The following is a 12,766-nucleotide window of genomic DNA, read 5'->3' as shown; positions in this document are numbered from 1 at the left end:
ACTCCCAGCTGACGTGTTTGGATCACAGAGGAGTGTTTGCTCCTCTGCCTTTGCTAGAAGAGGGTTTGTTTCTCCAACCCTAGAAGGCCAGGCAAAGGTGGACAGGAGCCAGGGGAGCAGGGTAATAAACATTTTATTCTTTGGCAAGTGGGGCACTTGGCATCAGGGTCCCATCACCAGAAAGCACCAAAACCCTTGCCGCCACACTCACTCCATCCTCCCCAGGGACCTCAAGTGGGCAACTGCTGTGGCTGTGGGTCCAGCCCAGGCAGGCACTGCCAGCCTTCCCTCCCTGCAGTGGGCACTAGCTCTACTTCCCCCAGCAGGCAGTGCCCCGATTTCTCAGCCCAGCACTATCTGTTCCCCTAGACTTCTCAGGGGCCAGCCCAGTTTGGGCCACGCTCTCCCTCATTCACGGCTCCCACATAGGTGATAGGCCCAGCAGATAGCTTCTCTCTGGGAAAGGTTGGATGCTGTCTTACATCCCCTTCTAGCCCTCCTATCATCCACACACACAGGCATCCACCCACATCTAGGTCAGCTTGTTTCTCACCACATGCAGGGAGAAAGGGGTGACCAATCCCTTCGTGTCTTTTGAAATATGAGGAAAATTGTGTGTTCAGGAGCATGACTTCAGTGCTGAGCTCTAGAGCCCAGTTCAATTTGTCTTGTCTCAAATCTAGGCATTTTTGCTTCAATTTTATTTTTTTAAGAAAACAAAAACAGAAACCTGTACTAATTTACCTGGTTTCATAGGAAAACTTTCTAAAAATTTTTTATGTTTTTTGATGTCCATTTGTATTGAATAATTTGCTATACTTGTAAAATGTAAGAGGTATGTATAATAGATGTATATTTCTAACACAATAAACATATTTTTTTACTTTTCAAGATTTTTCCTTAAAAAGATGAGAGAAACATTTTTTTTTTTTCAGGAAAAACAAACTTTAGAAAAGAGAATAAAATCTTTTCTCCACTTTCCCCATCCTGTCTCTATCTATCCCTCTTTCCCAGGAACAAATCAGAAGGTGGATTATCTTGTGAAGAACGTAAACTGTTAGTCTGGAATGATGTCTTTTCCTCAATGTAGTAAGCTATGGATCCTCTAGTTTTCTCTCTAGGGATGGGAAGGGGGCATTGAGGCAAGCCTAGAAAGGAGCCAGGAGAGCAGGGTCATGAGCTTTTTTCTTTAGTGAAGGAAGAATATAATCAAGGGGTTTGTATTCAGAATGTTGTGCAATATTTTGGAATGGGACATTAGCATGTTTAGAGATTTTTAGTTTAAAAACAAAACAAAAAGATTTATGAAATCTGTAGAGTTTCTACTGTTCCAGATTGTTTTAAGTTTGTATGGAAAGCATTATATATTATATAATTTTTAAAAATGTGTACATACTGCTAGATTGCCCCCAAAGTAGTTATAAAAATTTACAGCTCTCTAACAATACCTGAAAGTTATTTCCCCTCCCACCTTCACCAAAGTTTTTGATCTTTGACAGTCTGATGGGTAAAAAATGGCATATTATTGTGGTATTAATGAACATTTTTTAAAAAACAAGCTCTGGCGAGTTTATTTAAGGAAATTTTTGCATGGTTTACTTTTCACTAGTCTGTGCTGGCATGCTTCTAAAGATATCAGAATCACCTGGATCAATGATAGCCAGTGTGCATACTCTGTAGTATTTTCCGCATCCTGTGGCCAGTTCAGTATTATTGCTGCTGTAGTGATGGACACCAATTTTGGCCAAAATTGTGTAGTACTCTATTTCAGATTTCTTCAAAGGTGGGCAGTTGTTAGTGAGAATGACCAATTTCACTTTGCCTTGTCTGATCATCTTCAGAGTCCGCTCGTACCCCAGCGCATCCTTTCCTCTTTTCAAAACAAGTTGGAGCCTAGAGTTGCTGGACTCCAGCGATTTTTTCGTTTTCTTTGTAGCCACCATTTTCCTGCCTTAGGTGCCAGATGGCCTCCAACCAAGAGCAGCCATCAGGATGCTGCAAGGGAGTGAGAAAGGAACATTTCTTTAAATGTGAATGAGGTTGAATGAATTAGTATTCATGCATATTTCCTTCCTGTGAATTTTCTGTTTATGTCTTTTCCATTTTTTCTGTTTGTGATGGCGTTTCTTTTTGTCTCCCAGGTTCAAGCGATTCTCGTGCCTCAGCCTCCTAAGTAGCTGGGACTGCAGGTGTGCCCACAACACCCTGCTAAGTTTTGTATTTTTTGGTAGAGACAGGGTTTCACCGTGTTGGCCAGGCTGGTCTTGAACTCCTGAACTCAAATGATCTGCCGACCTCAGCCAAAGTACTAGGATTAAGGCGTGAGTCATTGCAAGTGGCCTGTGATAGTATTTCTTTTGTTGACTTGTATGATTATCATGTATTAGGGAAATCAGTCCTTTGTGATACAGAATTTTTCTATTTAACTTTGTTCGTGGTTTTTGTTATACAGAAATTTTAAATTTTTAAGTGGTTTAATTTAATAATCTTTTGTGTTTTCTAGGTTTTCTGTGATACTTAGAAAGACCTCCCTCATGCCAAAACTATAAAAGAAAATTCCCTCTTTTATTTACTTTTTTTAGTGCTTTTATGGGATTTTTTTTTTTTTTCTGTTTAAATTTTGAATCTCCTGGTTGTGAGATGTGAGATGTGGATTATGCTCTATTTTTTTCAGATGTCTATCTAGATATTCCAGTACCCTTTATAGCATAATTCATCTTTTCTCCACTGCCTTGAAATGTCAACTTTATCAAATGCTTAAATATTTGTGCCTGCTTCTGGATTTTCTATCCTATTTGTACTACAATGTTTTATTCGCTATGCCTTAAAATATGTCTAAATACCCAAAAGGTATTTAGACCTCATTATTCTTTTCTGAATTTTCTTGGCTACTAATGTTGTTTATTTTCCATATAAACTTGTTGTTTATATGGAACTTGGCTACTAATGTTGTTTATTTTCCATATAAACTTTAGAAGCAATATATACAGTTTGAAAACAAAACTCTATTTTAATTTGTATTGGCATTATGTTAAATATGTAGACTAACTTGTAGAGAAGATTGACAAAGTGTTCTTTATATTCATCTTGTAATTTCCTTCTAAATTTATTTCTCAATGTTTTATCTCTTTTGTTGCTATTGTAAATGTTTTATCTCTTTTGTTGCTATTGTAAATGGGGTCTTTTCTTCCATTATGTGTGTGGGTAGGAAGGCAAGTGATTTCTCTTATTTATTTGTATAAATATATTTAATTTCATAAATAAATCCTGTGTGCCTTCATATATCTAATGTTATGATACTTTTATCTCCTTCTTTTGAATTTATTTATTTAAATAATTCTGACTAACCCAAAACACTACAAAATTCTTGTGATGAAAGTGGACATCTTTCTAACTTGTTGCTAATTTCAAAGGCAATGCATATAATGTATTCTCTGAAAAGCAGAATGATGACCGTTGATGTAAGTTAGATATGTTTTCTAAAGTGAAGTAAGGAGCAATCCTCTTTTATTAAAAGTTTCAAAAATTACAACCAAGAAAATGGATCTTAATGCAACCAAATGCCATTTCCACATTTACCTAAATCCTTATATGCTTTTTCTCCTCACGTATGCTAATGTGGTGAATTACATTTAAATATTTTTCTATTTTAAATAATACTTATGCTCATTTCCATTTTGTCATTGTGAATTATTTATTCCTTATAATAATAAGGAATTATTTATTCCTTATTTATCATTTTATTTAGGATTCTGCATAAGAAAGAATGAAAAATGGGTTTTCCTATTGGTAATTATCATGAGTTTTGAGATCACTCTTAGAATTCTTTCTGAAAAAAATCGAATATTCCCTTTGCTTTTTACATTCTGGAATCATTTTAAATGCATTGAAATTATCTGTTCCTTAATGGTTTATTAAAATTTGTCTGTGAAACTGTTAGGTCTAATGCTTTTTCTGGGGGAAGTCTGTTGACAACTTTTATTTGTTCTATTCTAATTGGTATGTTTGATTTTCCATTTCTTCTAAAGGTTGTCTGGTATGTTTTGTAGAAATACATTGCAACCAGGTTTTTCAATCATATTGCAGAGCATTAAACAAAATAATATCTTTTAATTTCATCTGCATTTGCGGTTACAAGCATTCCTACTACCACTGACTGGCTGGAGTGAGAGCAGTTACAGGAACTGAGAGAATGGCAGAGCTCAGAATAGAAACTGAAGCGGAGGGGAACTCAGCTTCCACCTAACACACGGTTTTGGCAGCGCGCGCTTTGTCAGCCAGGGTATTTAAAGTTCGCGGGAACTAGAGGTGCAAAAGGAGGAAAAACCAACAGGCTGGGCGCCGGTGGCTGGCTGTAATAATCCCAGCGATTAGGGAGGCCGAGTGGGAGGATCACTTGAGCCCAAGAGTTGGAGACTAGCCTGATCTGGATCAAAAAGGGAATTCCTCGAAAGAAAAAGGTCCGGGCCGCAAGATTCTGCCAAGAGTGGGGAAGCACAGTACCCATAGCTTGGCCAGCCCGGATTGCAGCTCCTGCTCTCACTGCGCACTCCAACGAGTAAGAGGTGCTTGAGGAATATTTATTAAGTAAATCTTCCTCACTCTGTTGTTTTCCTGCTTTGGACTCCGATTCTTAAATTTTGGTCTTTCTGATTCAGACATTTTAAACCTAGAAGGACCTGGGAACGCATCCAGTAAAGATTACACGTCGGCGCACCCACTGCTCTTTGCTCTGAGATTCCATCCCCCAATCCCACCTTAGTGTCCTACCTTGAGGTTCCTGGATGGTCGCCAGAGAATCTCCGAACCCATGAATATCAAGAATCTTTCCTCAGATCCTTAAAGGGCTACCCAAATGGTCCCGCTGGACGAAGATCAGATCTCCCAATTCCTTTGCCCAGACACTACTAATACCTCACCCCCGCCCCCGCCCCGTACTTTTTAGCACTTCCACCCCCCATCTCTGCCAGGCAAAGCACGACAAATCCTTTGCAGGTAGAAATTCTACCTTTTACTTTTTTCAGTCTTCACACTACCGTCACCACTAAGGTCAACGCAGTAGGTGGTCAGCGCCGAATGTAACATTGACTCTGGAGTCCTATGTAAGTGACTATTAATTGTATTTTACAGATTATTTATTTATTTACTTAATGCTGGATCTCGCACAGTCTCCTAGGCTGGAGTGCAGTGGTGCAATCCTAGTTCAGGGCAGCTTCCAACTCCTGCGTTCAAGCGATCTTTGCGCCTAGGCCTCTCAAAGTGCTGGGATCACGTGGGTGAGCCACCGCGCTCCACCCCAATTTTTAAAATGATATAAAGTTATATGCTCCTCTGCCTGCCAACCCCTTCAGACGTTGCAAAAGCAAATTTAGTAATAACCAAAAAGCCCTTGCACCCCCCATTCAATTCCTAAAAATAAAAAAAATAATAATCTGCAAGAGTTTGGCTTTGGCGTGTATTCCTCAAAGCTACTTAAAAATGAATATATAATTGTATGCGTACTTCTAGACTTATATTTACAAAAACAGAAACTGCTACACAATATTGTTTTGCAGCACGCTTTTTATGTCAGTTACGACCTGTCTATTTTATTCTTTTTGATAGTTGTATAGTAGTACAATTAAGTTGATGCACCACAATTTGTTTAACCAACCTCATACCAACCCTCTTTCAAAGGCTGCTACCTTGAACATTCTTTTATGCTCTTGTTCATACCTTGTGGAATTTATGCAAATATTTCTGTAGAATAGAGTTTTAGAAGTGGAATAGCGAAGTGATGATATCTACCTTTTTAAAAATCAGTTTATTGAAGTTTAATTTCCATTCAGTACAATTTACCTTTTTATATGTAGTTGGATGAATTTTGGCAGACACATGTAGTCATGCAAAGACCTCTACAATAACAAGATATACATTTCCAGCACCCCCCCCCATATTCTTCCTCACTTCTCTTTAGTCAATCTTTCCCTCTACTCCCAGCCAGACAATTACTAATGTGATTTTTTACTTTATCTTTTGTCTTATCTAGAATAGAATCATACAGTGCAAGCATTTAAGTCTGGTTTCTACTTTCTGTCACTTGGCACACTGCTTTTGAGACTCATTTATGTTGTGTTTATCTGGTTTGTTCTTTATGCTGCTGAGTAATATTCCATTACATAGATGTACCACAAGTTGCTTAATCTATTCACTAGGTGTTAGACATTTGGATTGTTTCCAGTTTTGGCAATTATAAATAAAACTGCTATAAGCATTTGTGTACAGGTGGATATGTTTTCAGTTTTTCTGAGTAAATATCTATGAGGAGGATTATTGGGTCATGGAGTAAGAATATACTTAACTTCATTTAAAAAACCTGAAAAACTGTTTTTCCAAGTGGCCATACCATTTTTGCATTCTCACTGGCAAAGTATGAGAGTTTCAATTTTTCCATACCCTCATCAGCACTTAGTATTATCAGGTTTTTAATTTTTTTTTAAAGTTTTGTCATTGTAATAGGCATGTAGTGGTTTTAATTTGAATTTTCGTAATGACAATGATATTGAAGTTTTCTCATGTGCTTGTTTGCTATCTGTATATCATTTTTGTTAAAGTGTAATTCAAATCTTTTCCCCATTTTTACTGGGGAGGGTGGAATTGTTTTCCTATTGTTGTGCAAAATCTACACATGTTTTCTCTGAGTCAGAGAGTTGTCCATTTTTACTAACAGTACCTTTCAAAGAACAGAAGTTTTTAATTTTGTCAAATTATCAATTTTTTATGATTTATGGTTTTTTTCTATTTTAAAATCCTTGTCTAACAAAGTCATAAGAATTTTCTCTGAAGTTTTCTTTAAGAAATCTTAAAGTCATAGGTTTAGTTTTAGATTTTATTTTGGTCTGTGGGCCATTGTGAGTTAATTTTTGTATACAGTGTTAGGTAAGGATGGAGATTCATGTTTTTGTTTTGTTTTGTTTTTGCACGTGGCTCTTGTCCAATTGGTACACCACTTGTTGAAAAGACTTTCCTTTCCCCTCTAAAGGATTAACTGAATCACCTTGGCAACTTTTATGAAAATCAGTTGATATCATGAGTCTATTTTTGAACTCTAATATCTACTTTTAAATTGTGATAAATGATAGGCAAATTTGCCATCCCCACCAGAAAAGTGTGACATCAGCCTTACAGCTGACTCCCAGTTCATTTGGACCCTTGCCCCTTCCTCACCAGAAACAGAAGTAGTACCCTGTGCTCCAGTTTATCTTCCCTCAGCCCAAACCCAGCTCTTCTTAAAGTCTCATGAGCTGATGCCACTGCACAGCTTGGTAGCAGACAACATAGCAACTTCTGTATTTGCCAGAAACTCTTTATGAAGCAGCCAATTCATTTCTCTATGCTAGATATTGTGGAGGCAACTGCTCTTGGGCTGGGTAAGGATTTATTACTGAATCTGGGGATGTGAGTTCAAGACTCAACCAGACCTGGGGGTCTAGTTTTGCGTTTACCTCTCCAGTAACTGCTCATTTCTCTCATTTACTGAGTAAAACTCCTTTCCAAGTTGATATATTTAATTCCAAGGAGTGAGAATGTTATGTTTCAAAACGAAAGAATTCTCACGTTGTAATTTAATGCCTCTTCTCTGTGAATCAAGTTGGGCTGAGCCCTGGAGACCTCAGAAAAGGACACTGTCTTAGGTTTATCAACTGCTCGGCAGCCAGGTGGAAAAGCCGAATGGGAAGGTTTCTCAGGATGCAACACCCGCTGGCCTCATCTTCCGAAGATCCTCGGCTCTCGCTTTGCCCCTTAGCAGGCTCACGGACGCCCGGCCTCACCAGGTCACGTGTTGCTTGATTTGTATGCAAACTTTTGTTCGTCCTTTATCTGAAATTCAAATTTAATTGGGTATTCTGTATCTTATCTGGCAATCCTACCGCGAACCCGACCTCAGGCCGGAGGAGGAGAAATTGCATTCAGGGTAACTTCCTACCCCACTGAGCCAGAGAACAGTTGCCTAAGTGTTGGGAAGAGTGAAAACCTGTCACCGTGAAAAGAAAGGAAGTCTTCTCCAATTGAAAACAAACAAACAAACAAACAAAAACCAAAAGCTGTTACCAGGGACTGGGAGGACAGGTAAAGCCAGATGCAAAGTTAACAGGAAACACTGTTTTCCAAGATCATGCAGCAGCTGTAAAATGTAGCAATGGCCTCCTCTTTGAGCAATTGCTGCCTTTTTACGAGTGCGCAGACCCGCTTTGCCACACCCATCCATGTACTACTGGGGATACTGAAGATCACTCTCTCCTTGTAACCACGCCCAATCCCTAGCTAATCCCTGCTACTCTTAACCCTGCCTCGGAAACACCAAGGAACCCAGAATTGATCCCGCTTCTCTTAGACTTCTCAGAATCCTCGAATGGGAACCCAAACCTTACAAAAGACAACTCTCTCTAGCCTCTTGTTGAACTGCATTTCTCCGTTACTCTGGAATACCCTGTCACTTCATCTATGTATTACATCTGATTTTGGTTTGTTCCTGGTGGTCTTCAGCTAGTGTCTTTAACACCACATTACCGCTCTGTGGACACCGACAGTGCAGGAGTTAGAGGGATTAATTCTGGCATTATAGACAGATTAATTCTATAATTAATTATAGACAGATTAATTCTGGCATTATAGCCATCGCATCAGGCCAAAAGCTAATAATGCTTTGAAGCCAGTGATCCAATTTCAGACCTCTGACTTAAGACACTTTAAAATTCTCATTCCCGGTGGGGCGCGGTGGCTCACACCTGTAATCCCAGCACTTTGGGAGGCCGAAGCGGGCGGATCACTAGGTCAGGAGATCGAGACCACCCTGGCTAACACGGTGAAACCCCGTCTGTACTAAAAATACAAAAAATTAGCCGGGCGAGGTGGCTGGCGCCTGTAGTCCCAGCTACTCGGGAGACTGAGGCAGGAGAATGGTGTGAACCCGGGAGGCGGAGCTTACAGTGAGCGGGGATCGTGCCACTGCACTCCAGCCTGGGCAACGAGGAAGACTCCGTCTCAAAAAACAAACAAACAAAAAAAATCATTCTCATTTAAAAAAAAATTCAAATGAGTCGTACTCTCAAATCACACAAAGCTCAACACCATTAATGCCTAAAAATCCATTAAGTATTGAATTTTTATGAAGCCCAATGTATAAACTGCCAGTAGTTACCCAGAAAATCTGAAATAAACCAAGGTCACTGAGTTTATGAGAATCCAGGATTCTCAATCACTTCCTCCTCACTGTGAGTACTTAAGCTTCCATTTAGACGATCTGGGACAATGCTAGTTGAAACAACAATCTCTCTTGTAAGGGCTGCATAAGCACGTGTGGTCTGACCTCCTTTTCACTTTATTGGGAGGGTAAATCAACACAACTTATACGGAAGAAATTTGACAATATCTTACAAATGAATATTGCCTAGGACACAGTATATCTACTAGACATTTGTATTGTAAATATAGACACACACATAAAATGCTATATTCAAAATTATATGTGTGTATATATATTCACATACAGGTATGTTTACTGCTTTTTACAAGTAGCACCTATATATATTGTCTTACATCATGCTTTTTTCACTTAATAGTATATCTTGGAGAGATTAGTAGTCTTATATATGCAAGTCTTATAAATAATAGTCTTAATATGTTTCAGGAAAGATACATGAAAGCTAATAAGAGTGTCCTACTGGTGGCAACGGTAATTAGTGACAAAACTTTGCTATACAACTTTTCATACTTTTTGAATCATGTGAATGCAGTACTTATTTTAAAAATGAAAATAATTGAATAAATTGAATAAAATTATGTGTGTTCCTTTTTTTCTCTCAAAAGATCAGCCAAGATGGAAGTTACAAATAGAAACTACGTAATACTAACATTCTTCTTTCCTTTCTCAGGAGGAAATACTTTAGTACTAACTAGAAATGTTCTATGGAATGTATTTGTAAGCTTTGTTGTATCTCTACGAGACACTCTCACTCTCCTTCCTTTTTCAAAGACAGGGATCCTTAGACAATAGTGACTGCTTTAAAAGTTAGCGTTAAGATAATAAATGAAAGTTGCAGTGGAAGTATACAATTAGGCTGAAAATGCCTTAAGTAACCCATATGGTTCAATATACATAATGTTGTGTATGTAACTCTTTATGATTTCATAAGTACTTTTAACTTTTTTAGGCAATGGTTTTCTATAGCCCTCAATTAAATCTTCAATTGTTGCCTCAATGGGGAATCATGCTAAGTAAAACTTGTGAAGGAATGAAAATTTGGGTGAGAGTGAAACATGAATCAAATACATCAACTAACAAATTACATTCACAGCGAAGACAAGTGTTACTAAAGAAGCAGAGAACAGGAAAGATCAGAGGGAATTATTGAAATGGCTGGTGAATGGGGAATGAATTCGCCAAATAAAGTGCTTACCACATCATTTATGATTCCTGGAACAAAAACGTTGTAAAGCAGCCGACGAGGATGGGATTCGAACCCACGCGTGCAGAGCACAATGGATTAGCAGTCCATCGCCTTAACCACTCGGCCACCTCGTCTCACGAAGAATTGGCACCTTGTTTCTTCCTCTGTGTAGTGCTCCCAGTGAGTCTTGTAGCAACACAATCTAATCTTTTTTTTCCTGGTTTAATCCCCATAACTATACTCTGAGTCAGGTGTCTTAATTAAGGCACATTTCACAACCACCATAAAAATGACGGATGTCACTTAGAGTAGTGAACTTACTTGGCAAATATCTAATAATAGGTTGAACCAGTGCCGGCATTCATTGGTAGACACAAATCAGCTGCTTTGCTGTTGACCCGGCTCCAGTTGGTTGACCTGCATGCCCCTCGAGACACACGCTGGGACCTTCGCCGGGTCCTTCTGCCGCTTTATTCTGCATTTGAGAGATTGATTTGCTTCCCAATCTAAACTTTGTCCTTAGATTCCTGTTTTATGTGACGTACCAGAAACCTGACTGTAATGCCTTTTCATTTGCTTCTGTAATATGCCCGAGGGCCAGGAGATGCCCTCCTTTCTCTTTTGTTACTTTCTCTAGGTGTTGTTATTGATCAGTCTATGATAAATCAGCAACAGGTGAGAACACGCTTTTTTACAAAAATTAGAGGCGCGCAGCCGCCCCAGTGGCGCTCCTCTTGGCTTTGGTCAGGACACTGAAAGAAAGAAAATCTTTTTGTGTCTAGCACAAGATTGGCTCAGTCCAGTTGCTGCCGACACTGGGAAGGGCCTGTGGGGTGGGTAACTCCCTGTTGCGGGAGTCAGGATGCATGGTCCTAATTGTGGCTCTTAACGAAGCCACCTCACTAAATCCAACCCAACTTGGGAAGCAGAACAGTAACCCCTAACGTTCCTTCCAGCTCTGACAACCTCAATTATAAAATGATCATCAAGAAAAGAAGCCTGAGGCTGGGTGCGGTGGCTCACGCTTGTAATTCCAGCACTTTGGGAGTCCAAGACGCGTGAATCGCTTGAGCTCAGAATTTCAAGACCAGCCGGGGCAACACGCAGAAACCCTATCTCTACAAAAATTGCAAAAATCAGCCGGAAGTGGTGGCCCGCACCTGTGGTCTCAGCTACTCAGGAGGTTGAGATGGAGGGTCGCTGGAGCACTGCGGGCTTAAAAGCTGCAGTGAGCCCTGATTGCCGCCATTGCACTCCAGCCTGGGCCACAGAATGAGACCCTGTCAAAAAAAAAAAAAAGAAGAAGGAAGGAAGGAAGGAAGGAAGGAAGGAAGGAAGGAAGGAAGGAAGGAAGGAGGGAAGGAAAGAAGACTCTTAAACTCGTTAGAGTTTGTGTGCTTTTTGATATTTGGTGCAGAATTTTGGTGGGGAAAGTTTTCTTTTCTACCAGAAGAATGTTGGTGCTTTTTTCCCTCCCTGTGAAATGTCCTACTTTTGTTCTCAGCTTTGTTGGGAGAGGCTTTTTTTTTCTCACACCCATGTTAAACATTAAAACTACCAAATGTCCACCAAAGTGGAATACTTAGTTAAATAAATTATGATTAAGCAAAACATTAAAGTGGTATGTGATTATTAATAAAAATAATGCTGTTCTATACATAGTAGTTTGTAAATATTTCCCCACCTTTTTTTTTTCTTTTCTTTTTTCTTTTTTTTTGAGATGGAGTCTCGCTCTGTCACCCAGGCTGCATGCAGTGGGGTGAACTCGGCTCACTGCAATCTCCAACTCCCGAGTTCAAGCCATTCTCCTGTCTCAGCCTCCCGAATAGCTGGGATTACAGGCACATGCCACCACGCCTGGTTAATTTTTGTATTTTTAGTACAGATAAGGTTTTGCCATGTTGGCCAGCTGGTCTCCAACTCCTGGCCTCAAGTGATCCGCCCCACTCGGCCTCCTAAAGTGCTGGGATTACAGGCATGAGCCACTGTGCCCAGCCTATTTCCCACTTCTAAGTTTTAAAAAAAGGCAAGTTGCAGAACAGTATGTATAGTACAGTTGTTTGTTTTCGATGATAGAGAGTTTAGATATTTAATATTGGTGAGGGGCATTTAGCTTCAGCCTTAATTTTATGAAGGTTCTGAACATAGACTTTTCATGTTATCTTTAAAGGAGTATTGTGTATGTATATCTGTGTATGTATTATACATACAACTACTGTGTATTTTTTAAGAGTGAAATTAAAGGTTTTCAATATTCCCAATATTTTCAAATCTTATTTGGGATTTATTTTTTTTATACACTGAAAATGAAGATGTCATGAACCTTTTGGACTTCT

The 12,766-nt window shown here is 39.3% G+C and overlaps 1 non-coding gene and 1 pseudogene across 1 annotated transcript; both read right to left on the bottom strand.

Moving 5' to 3' along the window:
- Positions 1 to 2,172, bottom strand: LOC110743054 (annotated as a pseudogene).
- Positions 2,173 to 10,482: 8,310 nt separating this feature from the next.
- TRNAS-GCU lies at positions 10,483 to 10,564 on the bottom strand. Its single transcript has one exon. It is a non-coding gene; the product is annotated as a tRNA-Ser (tRNA).
- Positions 10,565 to 12,766: the final 2,202 nt, after the last annotated feature.

The sequence above is a fragment of the Papio anubis genome, chromosome 6, assembly GCF_008728515.1.
Source record: "Papio anubis isolate 15944 chromosome 6, Panubis1.0, whole genome shotgun sequence".
Lineage (NCBI taxonomy): Eukaryota > Metazoa > Chordata > Mammalia > Primates > Cercopithecidae > Papio > Papio anubis.
This window is presented reverse-complemented; position numbering and strand designations above follow the sequence as displayed.